This window comes from Scyliorhinus torazame, chromosome 21 (assembly GCF_047496885.1).
Source record: "Scyliorhinus torazame isolate Kashiwa2021f chromosome 21, sScyTor2.1, whole genome shotgun sequence".
NCBI lineage: Eukaryota > Metazoa > Chordata > Chondrichthyes > Carcharhiniformes > Scyliorhinidae > Scyliorhinus > Scyliorhinus torazame.
Genome location: NC_092727.1, coordinates 132,271,746 through 132,292,156, shown reverse-complemented (window position 1 = coordinate 132,292,156; position 20,411 = coordinate 132,271,746). Strand labels below are relative to the sequence as shown.

General features: G+C 53.5%; 1 protein-coding gene across 2 annotated transcripts in view; it reads left to right on the top strand.

Annotated features, from left to right (window-relative positions):
* LOC140398691 (zinc finger protein Aiolos-like) overlaps window positions 1–20,411 on the top strand; it is a 296,455-nt gene that overhangs the window by 76,124 nt on the left and 199,920 nt on the right. The gene's annotated exons all lie outside the window — the stretch shown is intronic.

Sequence of the window (20,411 nt, the reverse complement as noted above, 5' to 3'; positions counted from 1 at the left end):
GAATTGAACCTGGGACCCTGAAGCTGTGAAGCAACTGTGCTAACCACTGTGTGACTGTGCATGCTTGAGGTCACTTACTCACTCTGGCCTCTGGAGTACTCCTTGAAAGCTACTTTATCTTTCAAAAAAACTCTCAACGGTACCATCCAATCTCTCCCTTCCTCTTGGTTCCTTCGCTTCCAGCTGCTGTCAGAGTCTCTGCGAATACATTACAGGGAATAGTAATGTGCTGCTTTGTTACTGGGCTAATAATCCAGCAGAGCTTGGCTTCAAATTCCCATCCAGCTGTAAAGAAAGCCAGAAGTCAAAAGCTGGTCTCAGTAAAATTGACCATGGCTGACATTTAATGGCCCCCCCCCCCCCACCCCCCCCCCCCCCCCCCCCCCCCCCCCCCCGCCGCACCTCCCGGCGCAAAGTTTGAGGACCCTGCTGTCTTCCTTTCTCTGCCCAATTAACTCTGGAGCGGGTAGGCTTTTAGAATCATACAGCATAGAAGGAGACCATTCAGCCCATCGCGTCTGCACCTGCTCCCAAAAGAGCTACCCAGCTAGTCCCATTCTCCAACCCTATCTCCGTGGCCCTCTAAATTCATCACTTGTTCCCTTTAGAAACCTCCCCTGGAATCCTCCGCCATCACTCTCCCAGGCAGCACATTCCAAATCCCAACAACTCTCTCAGTAAAGAGGTTTCTCCTCATCTCACTCTGAGCTCTCCTGCTCACCATCTTGAAATTGTGACCCCCCCCCTCCCCCGGTCACTGATTTACCAACTAGTGGAAACAGAATGGGCGGGATTCTCCGGTCGCCCATGCCGAAATCACGTTCGGCGATTGGGCAGAGAATCCCCGTTTGCTCTGAAATCGGGGTCAGCGCCGATTTACGATGCTCCGCCCCCTCAAACACAGCGTACTCGGCAAGTCCACCGTACGGACGGCCTCAGGACGTCATCTCAGGCCCTCCCCCGATGGGCCAACTTCCCGCCAGCGTGGGACACGTGTGCTCACACCGTTCGAGACTGAGTCCAGCGCCACCACAGTTGGGGGATGGAGCCGTTCCGGGCGGGGGCTGGGGGCACTGCTGGGGGGTGGTCCAGGGGTGGCGAGCCTGGTCAAAGGGGAGCAGTTTTTGGCCAGAGGAGTCCGCTCGCGGCCAGCGCCATGTTGCACGGCACGACCGCTGCAGGCCGCGGACCCGGAAATTCTTCGGCTGTATCCGCTGGTAAAGCCGGGGCTTTACGCTGCGTGCCTGCTAGCCCCCCACAAGACAGAGGATCGGTGGAGCTTTTGTTCCAGTTTTTCTGGCGTAAAACGCCACTGTTCCCACGGCACCGTCAGCACATAGTCTTTAAATCGAAGAATCCAGCCCAATATCTTTTTTTACCCTGTCAAAATTGTTCATAGTTTTGAACACCTCAATGAGGTCACCTCTTAATCTTCTCTGCTCCAAGGAGAACAAGCCCAATTTCTCCAATCTTTCCTTGTATCTAAAATTCCTCATTCCTGATATCAGCCGAGTCCGCTCTGCACTCTCTCCAGGGCTTTAACATCCTTCCTTAAATAAGGTGCACAGAACTGAACACAATATTCCAACTGTGGTCTGACCAATGATTTCTAGAGGTGTAGGATCACTCCCTTGCTTTTATACTCTATACCACTATTTATAAACCCATGGATCCTGTCAACCTTTTTCACAACTGTTTCACCTTGCCTGGCCACCTTCAGAGAATTGTGCACTTGAACCCCGAGGTCTGCCCCTGTACTCCCCTCAAAGTTGTACCATTGAGCCTGTATTGTCTCTCCATGGGCGGGATTCTGTGCAAATCGCCGGGGCGGGAAAACACGGCACAAACCCTGGCAGGAACCACTCCAGTGTCGAGCCGGCCCAAAGGTGCGGAATCCTACGCACCTTCGGGGGCTAGGACAGCACCGGAGTGGTTTGCGCCGGCCGGCGGGAAGGGGCTGGTGCCACGCTAACCGCCGCCGATGGGCCTCCGCCAGCCGCCGCGAGTTGGCGCATGCGTGGGAGCGCTAGCGCCTGCTGGCGTCATCCCCGCGCATGCGCAGGGCGGGGTTCATCTCCGCGTCGGCCATCGTGGATCGGTACAAGGCTGACGCGGAGGAATAGAGTGCCACCACGGCACAGGCCCGCCCGCGGATCAGTGGGCCCCGATCACGGGCCAGGCCACCATGGGGGCATCCCCCGAGGCCAGATCGCCCCGCGCCCCTCCCCCCAAGGACCCCATAGGCCGCCCACGGAGCTGCGTCCCGCTGGTAGGGACCAACCTTGATTTACACGGCGGGACCCTTGTTAAATGGGCGGTACTTCGGCCCATCGTGCCCGGAGAATTTGGGCGGCCCCGGGGCACATTGAGTCGCGCCGGTCCCCGCCATTTTCCGAGGCGGGTGGCGCGATTCACGCCGGGGCGATTTTCCGGGGGCCGGAGAATTTGGAGGACGGTGGGGGCGGGATTCACGCCGACCCCTGGCGATTCTCTGACCCAGTGGGTGGTCGGAGAATCCCACCCCATGTTTCTTCTCCCAAAATGCAGTTTTCACATTTCTCTGCATTGAAATTCATCTGACAGGTGTCTGCCTATTTGGCCAACTTGTCAATGTCCTTCTGAAGTCGCTCAGGGTCATCCTCACAATTATGGATGGTCTTCCCACCCAGATGCTAATAGAGGCAATTAATGCCCACTTAAGGACTTCATTCTGACGCTGCTGATTTATGAGCAGTGATGGGTAGCGGGAAACCTGAAATTCAAACCTATATGTGTGCCTATATGTGGTGAGTCTAGTCCCACGTTAATGCGTTTGTCACTTAACAACTCTTTTAAGTGAAGCTAAAAACCCATGAAATTGCTACATAGCTGCCAAGGGTGGAGCGATTAAAATTGAGAATGCTGAAGAGCTCAGATTTGGAAGGTGTGCAGAGCTCTCAGTCCGTTATAAAACTGGAGGAGTTACAGAGAAAAGGAGGGGCAAGGCGACAGAGGAATTTGACAGCAAGTATGAGAATTCTAAAATGACTGCTTCCCTTAACCAGGAGCCAGATCAAGAGTTGCTGCATTAATACTGTCGATCAGTAAATGTGAATATATCACCATTAGTGTTAAACCAACCACAGCCTCCATTAAGGTGCAGTGGGGGTCCTCCTAAAACCAAGAGAAATGGGGAACGCAGCTTGGGTGGTGTCTTCCTCTAGCGGCTGGCTGACAGCAGATACAGAGATTTTGGTCACCTGATACAACAAACAATGGGAAATTAAAATAATATATATCTTAAACTGATGGGAGGGTATAAATAACACAATTTATAGGCAGTCATTGCAATGGCTTGACATAAGGTGCAGTTGATAGGGTTTTCTGGCAAGAATATAGCAAGTATGTTGGGTATGTGTGAGGGTGCCTGGCTCTCTGATCATACACCAGCAAACAGCAGCCTCGTTCCTGTTTTCTCAGGTACTGAGAGCACAGGCAACATTCTGAGTTCAGCCTGCTCAGCTTTATATGTTGATGCTGCCTTTGTACTTTTTACGCCTACACTTGAACAAGCAGACTGGCGGGAGGGCAGCACAGCTGAGGAGACCGAAAGTCAGGTGCATCCTTTAGCAAACTAGTTCTTATTGAAGTGTGAAGGTCACACAACATTTTAAAGCTGATTTTCAGGAGAACAAAGATTGTCCTCGCGCAGCACATTTCACTTCACGATACATCTGATCAGCAACTGAAACGTGAAAATGTTTTGCATCAACGGCAGCTTGCCTTCTCCTGGGTGAAATCTCCATTTGCACTCAGCTTCTTCACTCAACAAATGAGATAATACTGTGCAAAATGGCTGCTGTGTTCATATCAAAATGAAATCACTGGTTCTGAAGTGCTTTTGGATGGCCTGAGGATATGACATAGTACATACATGCATGTTATTTCCTAGTACATGCATACATGTTACTTCCTTCCAAACAAGTTCTAGTACTAGTACTGTGGGAGTGCGGCACCGTGGGAGTGCGGCACCGTGGGAGTGCTGCACCGTGGGAGTGCTGCACCGTGGGAGTGCGGCACCGTGGGAGTGCGGCACCGTGGGAGTGCGGCACCGTGGGAGTGCGGCACCCTGGGAGTGCGGCACCCTGGGAGTGCGGCACCCTGGGAGTGCGGCACCCTGGGAGTGCGGCACCGTGGGAGTGCGGCACCGTGGGAGTGGTGCACCGTGGGAGTGGTGCACCGTGGGAGTGCTGCACCCTGGGAGTGCGGCACCGTGGGAGTGGTGCACCGTGGGAGTGGTGCACCGTGGGAGTGGTGCACCGTGGGAGTGCGGCACCGTGGGAGTGGTGCACCGTGGGAGTGGTGCACCGTGGGAGTGGTGCACCGTGGGAGTGCGGCACCCTGGGAGTGCTGCACCCTGGGAGTGCGGCACCGTGGGAGTGCGGCACCGTGGGAGTGCGGCACCGTGGGAGTGCGGCACCGTGGGAGTGGTGCACCGTGGGAGCACGGCACCGTGGGAGCGCGGCACCGTGGGAGTGCTGCACCGTGGGAGTGGTGCACCGTGGGAGTGGTGCACCGTGGGAGTGGTGCACCGTGGGAGTGCTGCACCGTGGGAGTGGTGCACCGTGGGAGTGGTGCACCGTGGGAGTGCGGCACCCTGGGAGTGCGGCACCCTGGGAGTGCGGCACCCTGGGAGTGCTGCACCCTGGGAGTGCGGCACCGTGGGAGTGCGGCACCGTGGGAGTGCGGCACCGTGGGAGTGCGGCACCGTGGGAGTGGTGCACCGTGGGAGCGCGGCACCGTGGGAGCGCGGCACCGTGGGAGCGCGGCACCGTGGGAGCGCGGCACCGCGGGAGCGCGGCACCCTGGGAGTGCGGCACCCTGGGAGTGCGGCACCCTGGGAGTGCGGCACCCTGGGAGTGCGGCACCGTGGGAGTGCGGCACCGTGGGAGTGCGGCACCGTGGGAGTGCGGCACCGTGGGAGTGCGGCACCGTGGGAGTGGTGCACCGTGGGAGTGCGGCACCGTGGGAGTGCGGCACCGTGGGAGTGCTGCACCGTGGGAGTGCGGCACCGTGGGAGTGCGGCACCGTGGGAGTGCGGCACCGTGGGAGTGCGGCACCGTGGGAGTGCGGCACCGTGGGAGTGCGGCACCGTGGGAGGTCGGCACCGTGGGAGTGCGGCACCCTGGGAGTGCGGCACCCTGGGAGTGCGGCACCGTGGGAGTGCTGCACCCTGGGAGTGCGGCACCGTGGGAGTGGTGCACCGTGGGAGTGCGGCACCGTGGGAGTGCTGCACCCTGGGAGTGCGGCACCGTGGGAGTGCTGCACCGTGGGAGTGGTGCACCGTGGGAGTGGTGCACCGTGGGAGTGCGGCACCGTGGGAGTGCTGCACCGTGGGAGTGGTGCACCGTGGGAGTGGTGCACCGTGGGAGTGCGGCACCCTGGGAGTGCTGCACCCTGGGAGTGCGGCACCGTGGGAGTGCGGCACCGTGGGAGTGCGGCACCGTGGGAGTGGTGCACCGTGGGAGCACGGCACCGTGGGAGCGCGGCACCGTGGGAGTGCTGCACCGTGGGAGTGGTGCACCGTGGGAGTGGTGCACCGTGGGAGTGCTGCACCGTGGGAGTGGTGCACCGTGGGAGTGGTGCACCGTGGGAGTGCGGCACCCTGGGAGTGCGGCACCCTGGGAGTGCGGCACCGTGGGAGTGCGGCACCGTGGGAGTGCGGCACCGTGGGAGTGCGGCACCGTGGGAGTGCGGCACCGTGGGAGTGGTGCACCGTGGGAGCGCGGCACCGTGGGAGCGCGGCACCGTGGGAGCGCGGCACCGTGGGAGCGCGGCACCGCGGGAGCGCGGCACCGCGGGAGCGCGGCACCCCGGGAGCGCGGCACCCCGGGAGCGCGGCACCCTGGGAGTGCGGCACCGTGGGAGTGCTGCACCCTGGGAGTGCGGCACCGTGGGAGCGCGGCACCGTGGGAGCGCGGCACCGTGGGAGCGCGGCACCGTGGGAGCGCGGCACCCTGGGAGCGCGGCACCGTGGGAGCGCGGCACCGTGGGAGCGCGGCACCGTGGGAGCGCGGCACCGTGGGAGCGCGGCACCCTGGGTGTGCGGCACCCTGGGAGTGCGGCACCGTGGGAGTGCTGCACCGTGGGAGTGCGGCACCGTGGGAGTGCGGCACCGTGGGAGTGCGGCACCGTGGGAGTGCGGCACCGTGGGAGTGCGGCACCGTGGGAGTGCGGCACCGTGGGAGTGCGGCACCGTGGGAGTGCGGCACCGTGGGAGTGCTGCACCGTGGGAGTGCGGCACCGTGGGAGTGCGGCACCGTGGGAGTGCGGCACCGTGGGAGTGCGGCACCCTGGGAGTGCGGCACCGTGGGAGTGCTGCACCGTGGGAGTGCGGCACCGTGGGAGTGGTGCACCGTGGGAGTGCGGCACCCTGGGAGTGCGGCACCGTGGGAGTGCTGCACCGTGGGAGTGCGGCACCGTGGGAGTGGTGCACCGTGGGAGTGCGGCACCCTGGGAGTGCGGCACCCTGGGAGTGCGGCACCCTGGGAGCGCTGCACCGTGGGAGTGCGGCACCGTGGGAGTGCGGCACCGTGGGAGCGCGGCACCGTGGGAGCGCGGCACCGTGGGAGCGCGGCACCGTGGGAGCGCTGCACCGTGGGAGCGCTGCACCGTGGGAGCGCGGCACCGTGGGAGTGCGGCACCGTGGGAGTGGTGCACCGTGGGAGTGCGGCACCGTGGGAGTGGTGCACCGTGGGAGTGCGGCACCGTGGGAGTGGTGCACCGTGGGAGTGCGGCACTGTGGGAGTGCGGCACCGTGGGAGTGGTGCACCGTGGGAGTGCGGCACCGTGGGAGCGCTGCACCGTGGGAGCGCGGCACCGTGGGAGTGCGGCACCCTGGGAGTGCGGCACCGTGGGAGTGCGGCACCGTGGGAGCGCGGCACCGTGGGAGCGCGGCACCCTGGGAGTGCGGCACCGTGGGAGTGCGGCACCGTGGGAGTGCTGCACCCTGGGAGTGCTGCACCCTGGGAGTGCGGCACCGTGGGAGTGCGGCACCGTGGGAGTGCGGCACCGTGGGAGTCCAGTTGGAATCGGGAGGGGTCATGGCTGGTAGATCCAGCAAGAGGCCTCTTCCGGGATTCCTGATGGTCGGTATGCCCTGTGAGATCAAATGAGATCGCGTGAGACGTGGATCTGGATCCTGCCCACAATGGATCTAAACGGCCCCCGGGATCTACCGGCCTCACCGAGGAGACCCCTGCCGGGTGTCGTTTGGCACTGTTCCTCACAAGCGGGTTGGGGGGGGGGGTCTCCAGGCGATCGGACGCCCCGGGTGGTTGGCCTCTGGGCAGGGTGGCACCCAGGAATTACTGATGTCACCGGGGCACCCTGGCACTGCCACCTTGGCACTTCCACCTGGGAGCCAGGCTGGCAGTGCTCAGGTGTCATTTTTCCCGCACTCGGGGTCAGGCCTGGAGTTCCTTGCCCATGAGGTGGGGTGCGGGGGGGTCTCAAGGATACCTCAACAAGTGTGTTGGGGGTGTCCGGGGATCGCTTCGAGGTGTTGGGAGATCGGGCACCCTGGCGCTGTTGATGCCACCTGGGCACCCTGGCAGTGCCAGTGGGTGTCAGCCTGGCATTATTTGCACGGCGATCAGGTTGGGGATCTCCCTGTACTGAGGAGTTCCGTCAAGCGGAGGTCCTCAGTGCAGGGAACGGGGCTAAGTGCGGCCTCGGCGCACATTCCTCGCTGAGGCCACCGATCTACCCGGATGGGTGTCGGATAGCGGGGTGTTTCTTGCCACTCCAAGCATCGGAAAATACCCAGCTCACCCTGCCCACTATGAGACTCTGTCCCCATTCGGGTAGATCGCACCCAGAGTGTTGGGATAAGAGGGGCATTTTCAGGATGGCAACCTGTAGGTGTAACTAGTGGAATGCCACACGGGTCAGTGATGGGGGCATAATTATTTACAATATCTCTGATTGACTTTGAGGATGGAAGGGAATGTACTATTGCCAAGTTTGAGGATGACACAAAGGTAGATGGGAAGGCGAGTGATTAGGATGACACAGAACAGAGGGATATAGACAGTTAATTGAGTGAGAAAAACTTGGCAGATGGAATATACTGAGGAACATGTGACGTTATGCATTTTGATAGAAAAAATAAAGTAGCTGAATATTATTTAAATGGAGAAAGCGGCAGCACCGAGGGATTTGGGGATGCTCGTGCATAAATCACAAAATGCCAGCAAGTTCAGCAGGTAACAGGGTGGGCAAATGGAATGAAAAATGAAAATCGCTTATTGTCACAAGTAGGCTTCAAATGAAGTTACTGTGAAAAGCCCCTAGTCGCCACATTCCGGCACCTGTTCGGGGAGGCTGTTACGGGAATTGAACCGTGCTGCTGGTCTGCTGTCAAAGCCAGCGATTTAGACCTGTGCTAAACAGTCTGTGCTAAACATGGAATGTTTATTTCAAAGGGAATGAATTATAAGAGGGAAGTCTTGCTTGCTAAAACTATACAAGGCAGCAGTTAGACCTCACCTGGAATACTGTGAACAGTTTTGGCCTCTTTTTCAAAGGAAAGATTGGACTTGGACTCATTGAAGTTTAGAAAAATGAGAGACGACCTTATTGAGACATATCGGATTCTCAGGGGGCTTGATATCTTCTGGGAGAGTCCAGGACCAGAGGGCAGAATCTCAGAGTAAAGGGTCACCCATTTCCGACAGAGGTGAGGAGGAATTTCTCCTCTCAGACGGGAGTGAATCTTTATCACTGAGTGGTGTTTTTCAAACTTTTTTTCCCGGGACCCACTTTTGCCAACTGGCCGATGTTGGGAACCCACGTCAGCCAACCTTTGGGACCCATTCCACGTTTGCTTACCCAGTCTATCCTGAGTCAAGGCAACGTTTGAGACACTAAAGTTTTCTTGCCCCACACAATGGAGGGAAGTTAATCGTCTAGTTTTCTTGTTCACTATCCAGAAGCCCAGGTGCATTGAATTTATGTCAACATTAAGTGAGGACTGGATCATATAATAATCAATAATAATAACCTTTATTGTCACAAGTAGGCTTACATTAACACTGCAATGAAGTTACTGTGAAAATCCCCTAGTCGCCACATTCAGGAATTGTGGGAGGAAACTGGAGCACCTGGTGATGTATTCCACTGTCCTGGGGCACACGTGAAGGATAGTTACTCACGTGAGATACTGGAGAGCTGCCAACAATTGTGAACCTGCATTCATCCTGGGTCACTACCTCAAGGAAACAAATCAGACTGGGGAGAGGAGAACAAAGAACAGATATCACTGGGGGCGAGCCATATGTGGTTCTTGTAAATAAAACAGCCGTAAATCGGGAGATGGTGATTGATGCGCAATTACTCTCGAGACAAGGTGAGTCATAACTAATAGGCTTTAATCTGCTAGAACTCTTCCCCAGCAGCTTCGATACAGAAAGTGAAGGCTGCTGGGTCGGCATCGGTTCTTATACTCCGCCTCTCAGGGCGGAGCTATGTACATCAGCCAATGGTAGACTCCTGGGTCTAGCCAATGGTCATCCACCTCTCAGGTACTGCAATACCTGGTATCACCACAGTGATATCAAAGCCTTGATTAATAATTGGCATAAATGCAATTCAGTTACACATTGCAAGTTTATTCAACTTCAAAGTACACTATTGGAAACAAGTTCACCAATATTGATGAATGCTGACAACACTAAAACTGCCCACAGACAACTGACAAACTAACTGTTCTGGTTGTCATTAATCAGACAGAATGGACATTGAAAAAGGTTTTCTCAGATATTCAGTATTTTCTCTGCTATTCAATTGTGGCATCGTGACGTGCTCATGTCTCGCCAACCAGAGGCCACACTATTGCAGTCATTTCCTGGAGACATTGATCTCCAATAATGTAGCTTTTGCTGAAATGGCAGCAGATTTGCTCCCATTGAAGGTGCCTCCATCGCTGACACACACGCTTCTGACCCCTCAGCAGCTACCACACTGCTAGAAGATCTGCAGAAGATTCTCAAGCTATTTGTCTGCATGGAGACATTGCCTCAGTTGTATTGCTGTTGCCATCACCGAGAACGACAAACACACATACATGCAAACAGGGAAACCCTGTCCAGGTTTGTGTTCACTCACCGAAGGCTCTGACTCAAATCTGCCGAGCTCGGCGTTGAGATCTCGGATGGTCTCATTCTGTTTGATGACGGGTTCTTTCTGCTGTGGAGTGGTCTCCCGGAGGGGGCGTATTATCCCTTGATATTGACAACCAGATCACTGTTCTGCCTCGGGGCAGAGCATGTGGGGTCCATGTCCAGGGAGATGGAAGTGCAGGTGAACCGCGTCTGGGCAAGCTTGGGCCGCTGCTTTGACCTGGAGAAGGCGAGGAAGCCGCTAAACATTTTGCGGCACATGATTTTTGAAGCAGAGCTGCCTCCCAGAAGGGGCTGGTGGGGGGAAGAGGGGAGGGCAAGATTTACTGGAGTGACATTTTTAAATACCCCATATTAATATTACAGTTTCATTGGTGATTGCCACGAGATTGAGGGACTAGCTACAATCAGTTTCAGAGAAATTCTGGAGCTTCTTTCCCCCCCTTCCATCAAATCATTGTTCCTTCTAGATCAGTGTTCTTCAAACCTTTTTTCCGGGGACCCATTTTTGCCAACCGGCCAACCTTCGCAACCCACGCCGGCCGACCTCCGCGACCCACGCCGGCCGACCTCCGCGACCCACCATTTTCTCTTGCCTTGTTTGCTGCTGACAAAAATGGAGGAAATGGTTTTGGGTCCCTTTGGCCCTCGTACACGCTCCTCCAATGGAACCTGTTGGATGAAGGTGAAGCCTTCCGGTGTCGGAAAGTATGGAGTCTCCATCTGTCCAAAGTTCTGCATTTTTTTCCTATAAAGTTTTTATCAAATAAAACCACCCCGAACTTGTAAAAAAAAGAATAAAATAAATGAATAAAACTGCCCTGAATTTGTAAAACAAAGCTGTGGCCGTTAAAAAAAAAAAGCGGCCGCACTGCGCCTGCGCACCCGATCATCGGCGCGCGTGCACAATGCGGCCGCATTGCGCACCCGATCATCGGCGCGCGTGCACAGTGCGGCCGCATTGCGCACCCGATCATCGGCGCGCGTGCACAGTGCGGCCGCATTGCGCACCCGATCATCGGCGCGCGTGCACAGTGCGGCCGCATTTTTTTTACATGTTCGTGGCCATTTTGAAGTCCGCTTGCAGCCGCCGTTATTAACAGCCGGCTGTTGCGCACAGATTTGCGTGATCGGGAGAGCCGCGACGGACGCCCCCGCGACCCACCCGTGGGTCGCGCCCCCGAGTTTGACAATGCCTGTTCTAGGTGACTGAAGTGATATTTTAGGCAGGATTTTCCCTGCAATCTCCTGGATGCTGCCATTGGGGAAACCCTTCATTCACGGCTGACGGACACAGAACACTGTGACCTTAGCTCCGCCACCCTTCTGACACCTGTCTGCGATGTTCCTGTGGGTCGCTTGAAAAACCCTGTTATTGAAAGATGTAGAGCTGGTTGTTGAGTATTTTCAAGGCTGAGAAAGACAGATTTTTAATCCGTAAAAGAATCAAGGGTTGTGGGGATATGGCGGGAAAGTAGATTTGAGGATTATTATGTCATATCAGTCTTGATCGCATTGAATAGCGGAGTAGACTCGATGGGCTGAATGGCTGACCTCTGCTCCTACGTCTTCTGGTCTTCCATCTGCATGGGGTGCCTCTGAGTGACTTCATCAGAAAGCACAGCATCATTTTCCACATTTATGCTGGCAACACTCATTTAGACCTCACAAGAATTATTCCTGATCCCTCCATCATGTCTAAACTATCAAATTGCTTGTGCGACACGGATGAACAGAAGTTTCCTCCCAATAAACAATTAGAAGACCTGTGCCATTGGCTGGGTTCTCCCGCCCCCCCCAGTCGCGTGTTCCCCGGCGGCGCACCGGTCGCTGGTGGCGTGATTCTCCGCTCCCGCCGTTTGTCAACGGGATTTCTCATTGAAGCCATCCCATGCCACGGGAAAACCCAGAGGCGGCGGTGCGCTGCCGGCGGGAACAGAGAATCCTAACGGCCGGGAATTCTGGCCAATGTCTTCAGTCTCCATTACAAGTTCAGTTCCCTCGCCATTGGCTCCATCCCTCTGTCTGATGACTGAACAAGACTGTTTGTAATCTTGGTCATTTTTGATCTGGAGTTGAGCTTTTGACCACATATTCATGCCATCGCTAAGATTTCTATTTCTACTTCCACAACATCACCTAAATCCACCCATGCTTTAGCAGCTGAAACCCTCATCCATGCCTTTGCTATCTCTTTATTTTTATTCCACCATTTTCCTGGCCAATGTCCTATCTTCCACCCCTCCGTAAAACTAAATGTATCCAATACTTTGCTTATATCCTGAGTCAGACCAAATCCTGTTCACCTATCACCCCTGTGCTCACTGACCTATTCAAGTGAAGCAGTACCTCAATTTGCAAAGCAATTATTCTTGAGTTCAGGTCCCTCCATGGCCTCATCATTCCCTATCTCTGTAGCCTCCTCCAGCCGTAAAACCCACTGAAATCTATGCACTACGCACTGCTCCACTTCTAGACTCTTGAGCATCCCTGATTTTAATTGTTCCAGCATTAGTGGGTGTGCCTTCAGCTTCCTGGGCCCTAAGCTCTGGCATTCCTTCCATAAACCCCTCTGCCTCTCCTCTTTCCTCCAGGGCAAAGCCCACGATTGGCACACCATCCGAGCACTTTGAACATTCACTCCCTGCACCACCTACCCGCTGTGCCAGCAGGGTGCAGCATCTACACCATGCACTGCAGCAACTCCTGAAGGATCCTTCGGCAGCACCTTCCAAAACCGTCACCTCTACCATGTAGAAGGACTAGGGCAGCAAATGGATGGCAAGACCACCACCTGCAAGTTCCCCTCAGAGCCACACCACCCTGACTTGGAACTGTATCTCTGTTCTTTCATCGTTGCAGCGTCAGGATCCTGGAACTCACTCTCTAACAGCACTGTGGATGCACCTGCACCACATGGACTGCAGCGGTGTAAGAAGGCAGCTCACCACGACCTTTCCAAGGGCAATTAGGGATGGCAACCAATGCTGGCCTGGCCAGCGAAGCCCACAACCCATAAAATAATTTTAAAAAGACACTTCTTTTTGATCAAGATGTTGGCCATCTGCCCTCGTGTCTCCTGATGTGTCTCAATGTTATAGTTAGTTCATAACACTTCTGTGAACCGACTTTGGATGTTTCACTATATTAAAGGCGGTATACAAATGCGAATTGTTGTTGTATGTCCAGATGAGTCAGTTTGCAGCCAGTAAGAATTTAAAACAGAGACATAGGGCGCGATTCAGCGATCGCAGTACGCCCGACTCGGGGTCCGGGTGCAATCAGTGAATTCCAGGGCCAGTTGTTTCTCTTGCGTGGTCGAATTGATAAATTTGCTCGAGGCCCTGATGAGTCTGCAGTGAAAACCATCACAGACTGAAAGCAAAAGCATCCAAGTGGGAGGCCTGGACTGAAGAGAAATCAAATTGGAAAGTGTCCATCTGAAACAGATACTTTCATTCTTTTACTTTTAATATTTTTCACATCCCTCTTTCCCCTCTATGTTTATTTGTCTTTGTGTGTTTGTGTGTGTGTGTGGGGGGGGGGGCGGTTAGAAATGGGAAACAAGTTAACCAGTTGTATTTGTTGCCTGTTTACTCACAGTTATTGTTAATTGTGTTTAAATTTACAAACCAGGGGCGGGATTCTCCGACCCCCCGCCGGGTCGGAGAATCGCCAGGGGCTGGCGTGAATCCCGCCCCCGCCGGTTGACGAATTCTCCGGCACCGGATATTATGTGGGGGCGGGAATCGCGCTGGACGCTGGGCCTCCCCCCCGGCGATTCTCCGGCCCGAATGGGCCGAAGTCCCGCTGCTGGAATGCCTGTCCCGCCGGCGAGAATCAAACCACCTCTCTTACCGGCGGGACAAGGGGGCGCGGGCGGGCTCCGGGGTCCTGGGGGGGCGTGGGGCGATCTGGCTCCGGGGGGGGTGCCCCTACGGTGGCCTGGCCCGCGATCGGGGCCCACCGATCCGCGGGCGGGCCTGTGCCGTGGGGGCACTCTTTTCCCTCAGCCACAGCCTTCACCATGGCCGACGCGTAAGAGACAACCCCCCCCCCCCGCGCATGCGCGGGGATGACGGCAGCAGCCGCTGACGCTCCCACGCATGCGCGGACTTCCTCTGGCCGGCGGAGACCCTTCGCCCCGGCTGCTGTGGCGCCAAAGGCCTTTCCTGCCGGCCGGCGGCGCACCAACCACTCCGCCGCGGGTCTAGCCCCTCAAGGTGAGGGCTTGGCCCCTAAAGGTGCGGTTTCTCCGCACCTTTTGGGGCGGCCCGACGCCGGAGTGGTTCCCGCCACTCCATCCCGCCGGGGCCCCCCGCCGGGTAGGGGAGAATCCCGGTCCCGGTTTCTGTAGTTATTGGGCAGCCAGAGAGCAGAGACTTTGGATTTAATTTTGAAATTAAGAGTTGATTTTAATTGTGTTGCGACTCCAGGTCAATGGAGCTGGAATTGACCGCGCGCTAACCCAGGGTGTGGGAACAGAATGGATACATTTCAATGTGAAACAAACATTCCAAGGGAAGACCCACCATCCGTAGTTAACTAAAAAAATTAAAGTATTTGCACAAAGATGGGCGTCAGGTCAGAAGATTGGACAGAATATAAGAAACGACGAAGAATGACTAAAAGATTAATAAGGAGGGAAATAGTAACGTAAAAGCAAGAAAAGACGGAAGCAAGTGTCTGCACATATTTTGAAAAGAAAAGAGTCAACAAAGCGAGTACTGGTATTACAGAAAATGAGCCTGGCGATCGAACAATGGAAAATAAGACGGTGGCAGATGAATGGAGCAGGTATTTTTCAGCTGAGTTCACTACAGAGGAACAAGTGACATCCCAGAAATAGCTGCAAATCAGGAAATGGAAGCGAGGGAAGAACTCAGGAAAATTACAATCACCAGGGAAGTGATACTGAGCAAATTGTAGGAGCTGTGGGCTGACAGGTCCCTGAGTCCTGATAGACTTCATCCGAGGGTCTCAAAAGAAGTGACTAATGAGATAGTTGGTGCGTTGGTTTTAATTTCCCAAGATTTGGGGAAGGTTTAATCAGATTAGAAAATAGCGAATATAACTCCTGTATTCAAAAAGGGTGGGAGACAGAAAACAGAAGCTACAGGCCAGTTAGCCGAACACCTGTCATGGGGGACAATATTAGGAGCCAATATTAAAGAGGCTATGGCAGGGCACTTGGAAACATTCAAGTTAATCAGGCAGAGCCAACATGGTTCTGTGAGAGGGAAATCGAGTTGAACCGATTCATTAGAATTCTTTGAAGAAGTAACATGTGCTGTGAATAAAGGTAAATCAGTGACTACTGAGTGCCAGCACATTTGATAAACTACCACATCAAAGATTATTGTGGGCAGCTCCCAATATAGGGAGTAGCATTTTGGCCTGGATAGAAGATTGACTAGCGAACAGGAAGCAGAGAGGAGGTATAAATGGGTCATTTTCTGGTTGACAGTGTGGCGGGTGCTGTGCCGCACGGATCAGTGCTGCGGTCTCAACTTTTTACAATTTATATAAACGACTTGCATTAAGGAATCAGAGTTATGGTCAATTTGCTAATGACACAAAGATAGATAGTAAAGTAGAACATAGAACATTGCAGCGCAGTACAGGCCCTTCGGCCCTCGATGTTGCGCCGACCTGTGAACCCACTCTAAAGCCCATCTACACTATTCCCTTATCGTCCATATGTCTATCCAATGACCATTTGAATGTCCTTAGTGTTGGCGAGTCCACTACTGTTGCAGGCAGGGCATTCCACGCCCTTACTACTCTGAGTAAAGAACCTACCTCTGACATCTGTCCGATATCTATCTCCCCTCAATTTAAAGCTATGTCCCCTCATGCTAGACATCACCATCCAAGGAAAAAGGCTCTCACTGTCCACCCTATCCAATCCTCTGATCATCTTAACCTTCTTTTCTCTTAACAAAAACAGCCTCAAGTCCCTCAGCCTCTCCTTATAAGATCTTCCCTCCAAACCAGGCAACATTCTGGTCAATCTCCTCTGCAACCTTTCCAAAGCTTCCACATCCTTCCTATAATGCGGCGACCAGAATTGCACGCAATACTCCAAATGCGGCCGCACCAGAGTTTTGTACAGCTGCAACATGACATCATGGCTCCGAAACTCAATCCCTCTACCAATAAAAGCTAACACACAGTACGCCTTCTTAACAACCCTCTTAACCTGGGTGGCAACTTTCATGGATCCAAGTACATGGACACCGAGATTTCTCTGCTCATCCACACTACCTAGAATCTTACCATTAGCCCAGTACTCTGTCTTCCTGTTATTCCTTCCAAAATGAATCGCCTCACACTTTTCTGCATTAAACTCCATTTGCCACCTCTCAGCCCAGCGCTGCAGCTTATCTATGTCCCTCTGTAACTTGTAACATCCTTCCGCACTGTCCACAACGCCACCGACTTTAGTGTCATCTGCAAATTTACTCACCCTTCCTTCTACGCCCTCCTCCAGGTCATTTATAAAAATGACAAACAGCAGTGGCCCCAAAACAGATCCTTGTGGTACACCACTAGTAACTGGACTCCAGTCTGAACATTTTCCATCAACCACCACCCTTTGTCTTCTTCCAGCTAGCCAATTTCTGATCCAAACTGCTAAATCACCCTGAATCCCCTGCCTCTGTATTTTCTGTCGTAGCCTACCGTGGGGAACCTTATCAAACGCTTTACTGAAATCCATATACACCACATCAACTGCTTTACCCTCATCCACCTGTTTGGTCACCTTCTCAAAGAACTCAATAAGGTTTGTGAGGCACTACCTACCCTTCACAAAACCGTGTTGACTATCTCTAATCAAATTATTCCTTTCCAGATGATTGTACATCCTATCTCTTATAAACCTTTCCAAGATTTTGCCCACAACAGAAGTAAGGCTCACTGGTCTATAGTTACCTGGGTTGTCTCTACTCCCCTTCTTGAACAAGGGGACAACATTTGCTATCCTCCAGTCTTCTGGCACTATTCCTGTAGACAAAGATGACTTAAAGATCAAAGCCAAAGGCTCAGCAATCTCCTCCCTAGCTTCCCAGAGAATCCTAGGATAAATCCCATCCGGCCCAGGAGGCTTATCTATTTTCACACTTTCCAGAATTACTAACACCTCCTCCTTATGAACCTCAAGCCCTTCTAGTCTAGTAGCCTGAATCTCAGTAGTCTCCTCGACAACATTGTCTTTTTCCTGTGTGAATACTGATGAAAAATATTCATTTAGCACCTCTCCTATCTCCTCGGACTCCAAGCACAACTTCCCACTACTGTCCTTGACTGGCACTACTCTTACCCTAGTCATTCGTTTATTCCTGACATATCTATAGAAAGCTTTAGGGTTATCCTTGATCCTACCTGTCAAAGACTTCCCATGTCTCCTCCTGGCTCTTCTTAGCTCTCTCTTTAGGTCCTTCCTCGCTAACTTGTAACTCTTGAGCCCCCTAACTGAACCTTCATGTCTCAGCTTTACATAAGCCTCCTTCTTCCTCTTAACAAGTGTTTCGACTGCTTTAGTAAACCACGGTTCCCTCGCTCGACCACTTCCTCCCTGCCTGACAGGTACATACTTATCAAGGACACGCAGTAGCTGTTCCTTGAACAAGCTCCACATTTCCATTGTGCCCATCCCCAGCAGTTTTCCTCTCCATCCGATGCATCCTAAGTCTTGCCTCATCGCATCATAATTGCCTTTCCCCCAGATATAACTCTTGTCCTGCAGTATATACCTATCCCTTTCCATCACTAAAGTAAATGTAATCGAATTGTGGTCACTATCACCAAAGTGCTCACCTATCTCCAAATCTAACACCTGTCCTGGTTCATTACCCAGTACCAAATCCAATATGGCCTTGCCTCTCGCTGGTCTATCTACATACTGTGTCAGGAAACCCTCCTGCACACATTGGACAAAAACTGACCCATCTAAAGTACTCAAACTATAGCGTTTCCGGTCAATATTTGGAAAGTTAAAGTCCCCCATAACAACTACCCTGTTGCTTTAGCTCCTATCCAGAATCATCTTTGCAATCCTTTCCTCTACATCTCTGGAACTTTTCGGAGGCCTATAGAAAATCCCTAACAGGGTGACCTCTCTTTTCCTGTTTATAACCTCAGCCCATATACCTCAGTAGACGAGTCCTCATCAAACGTCCTTTCTGCCACCGTAATACTGTCCTTGACTAACAATGCCACCCCTCCCCCTCTTTTACCACCTTCCCTGAGCTTACTGAAATATCTAAACCCCGGCACCTGCAACAACCATTCCTGTCCCTGCTCTATCCATGTCTCCGAAATGGCCACAACATCGAAGTCCCAGGTACCAACCCATGCCGCAAGTTCACCCACCTTATTCCGGATGCTCCTGGCATTGAAGAAGACACACTTTAAACCACCTTCCTGCCTGCCGGTACACTCCTGCAACTTGAAACCTTACTCATGACCTCACTACTCTCAACCTCCTGTACACTGGAGCTACAATTCAGGTTCCCAAGCCCCTGCTGAACTAGTTTAAACCCTCCCGAAGAGCGTTCGCAAATTTCCCCGCAGGTATTGGTACCCCTCTGGTCCAGATGTAGACCATCCCGTTTGTAGAGGTCCCACCGACCCCAGAATGAGCCCCAATTATCCAGAAATCTGAAACCCTCCCTCCTGCACCATCCCTGTAGCCACGTGTTCAACTCCTCTCTCTCCCTATTCCTCGCCTCGCTATCACGTGGCACGGGTAACAACCCAGAAATAATAACTCTGTTTGTCCTAGATCTAAGTTTCCACCCTAGCTCCCTGAATTCCTGCCTTACATCCCTATCCCTTTTCCTACCTCTGTCATTGGTACCTATGTGGACCACGACTTGGGGCTGCACCCCCTCCCCCTGAAGGATCCCGAAAACACGATCCGAGACATCACGGACCCTGGCACCTGGGAGGCAACACACCAACCGCGAGTCTCTCTCGTTCCCACAGAATCTCCTATCTATCCCCCTAACTATGGAGTCTCCAATGACTAATGCTCTACTCCTCTCCCCCTACCCTTCTGAGCAACAGGGACAGACTCTGTGCCAGAGACCTGTACCCCATGGCTTACCCCTGGTAAGTCTCCCCCCCACCCCCCCCACCCAAACGTATCCAAAGCGGTATACTTGTTACTCAGGGGAACGGCCACAGGGGATCCCTGTACTGACTGCTTCCTCCCAGCCCCTCTCACCGTCACCCATCTATCTTTATTCTTTGGAGTAACTACATCCCTGAAGCTTCTATCTATGACCACCTCTGCCTCCCGAATGATCCGAAGTTCATCGAGCTCCAGCTCCAGTAAGTTATGAAGAGGACATAAAGAAGCTACAAAGAGATGTAGATAGGTTTGGTGAGTGGGCAAAGATCTGGCAAATGTCATGTAATGTGGGAAACATGAACTTGTTCATTTTGGCTGGAAGAATAAAAAAAGCATATTATCTAAATGGTGAGAGATTTCCGAGCTCGATGATGCACAGGGATCTCGGTATCCTTGTGCACAAATCACAAAAGGTTAGTATGCAGATACAGCAAGTATTCAGGAAAGCTAATAGAATGTTGTTGTGTATTGTGAGGGGGATTGAGTACAAAAGTAGGGAGATTATGCTTCATTTATACGGGTATTAGTGAAGCCACATCTGGACGACGGTATTGGTCTCCTTATTTAAGGAAAGATGTAAATGCATTGGAAGCAGTTCAAAGGAAGTTTACGAGACTAAATACCTGGAATGGTATATAATCCCTGCAGGGCAGAAGGAGGCCATTCAGCCCATCGAGTCTGCACCAACCCTGTGAAAGAGCACCTTACCCAGGCCCACTCGCCTGCCCAACCAGCCCGGTCTCCTGTAATCTAACCTGCACATCCCTGGACACTAAGGGACAATTTAGCATGGCCAATCCACCTAACCTGCACACCTTTGGACTGTGGGAGGAAACCGGAGCACCCGGTGGAAACCCGTGCAGGCACGGGAAGAATGTACAAGCTCCACACAGACAGTTAGCCAAGGCAGGAATTGAACCTGCGTCCTTGACGCTGTGAAGCAGCAGTGCTAACCACTGTGCCATGTCTTATGAGGAAAGGGTCGACAGGCTGGGCTTGTATCTGCTGGAGTTTAGAAAAGTTAAGAGGTGACTCGATTGAAACATGAAATCCAATGGGCCAAGTCCTGGAAATGGGATTCGAATAGTTAGATGGTGGTTGCTGACTGGCAC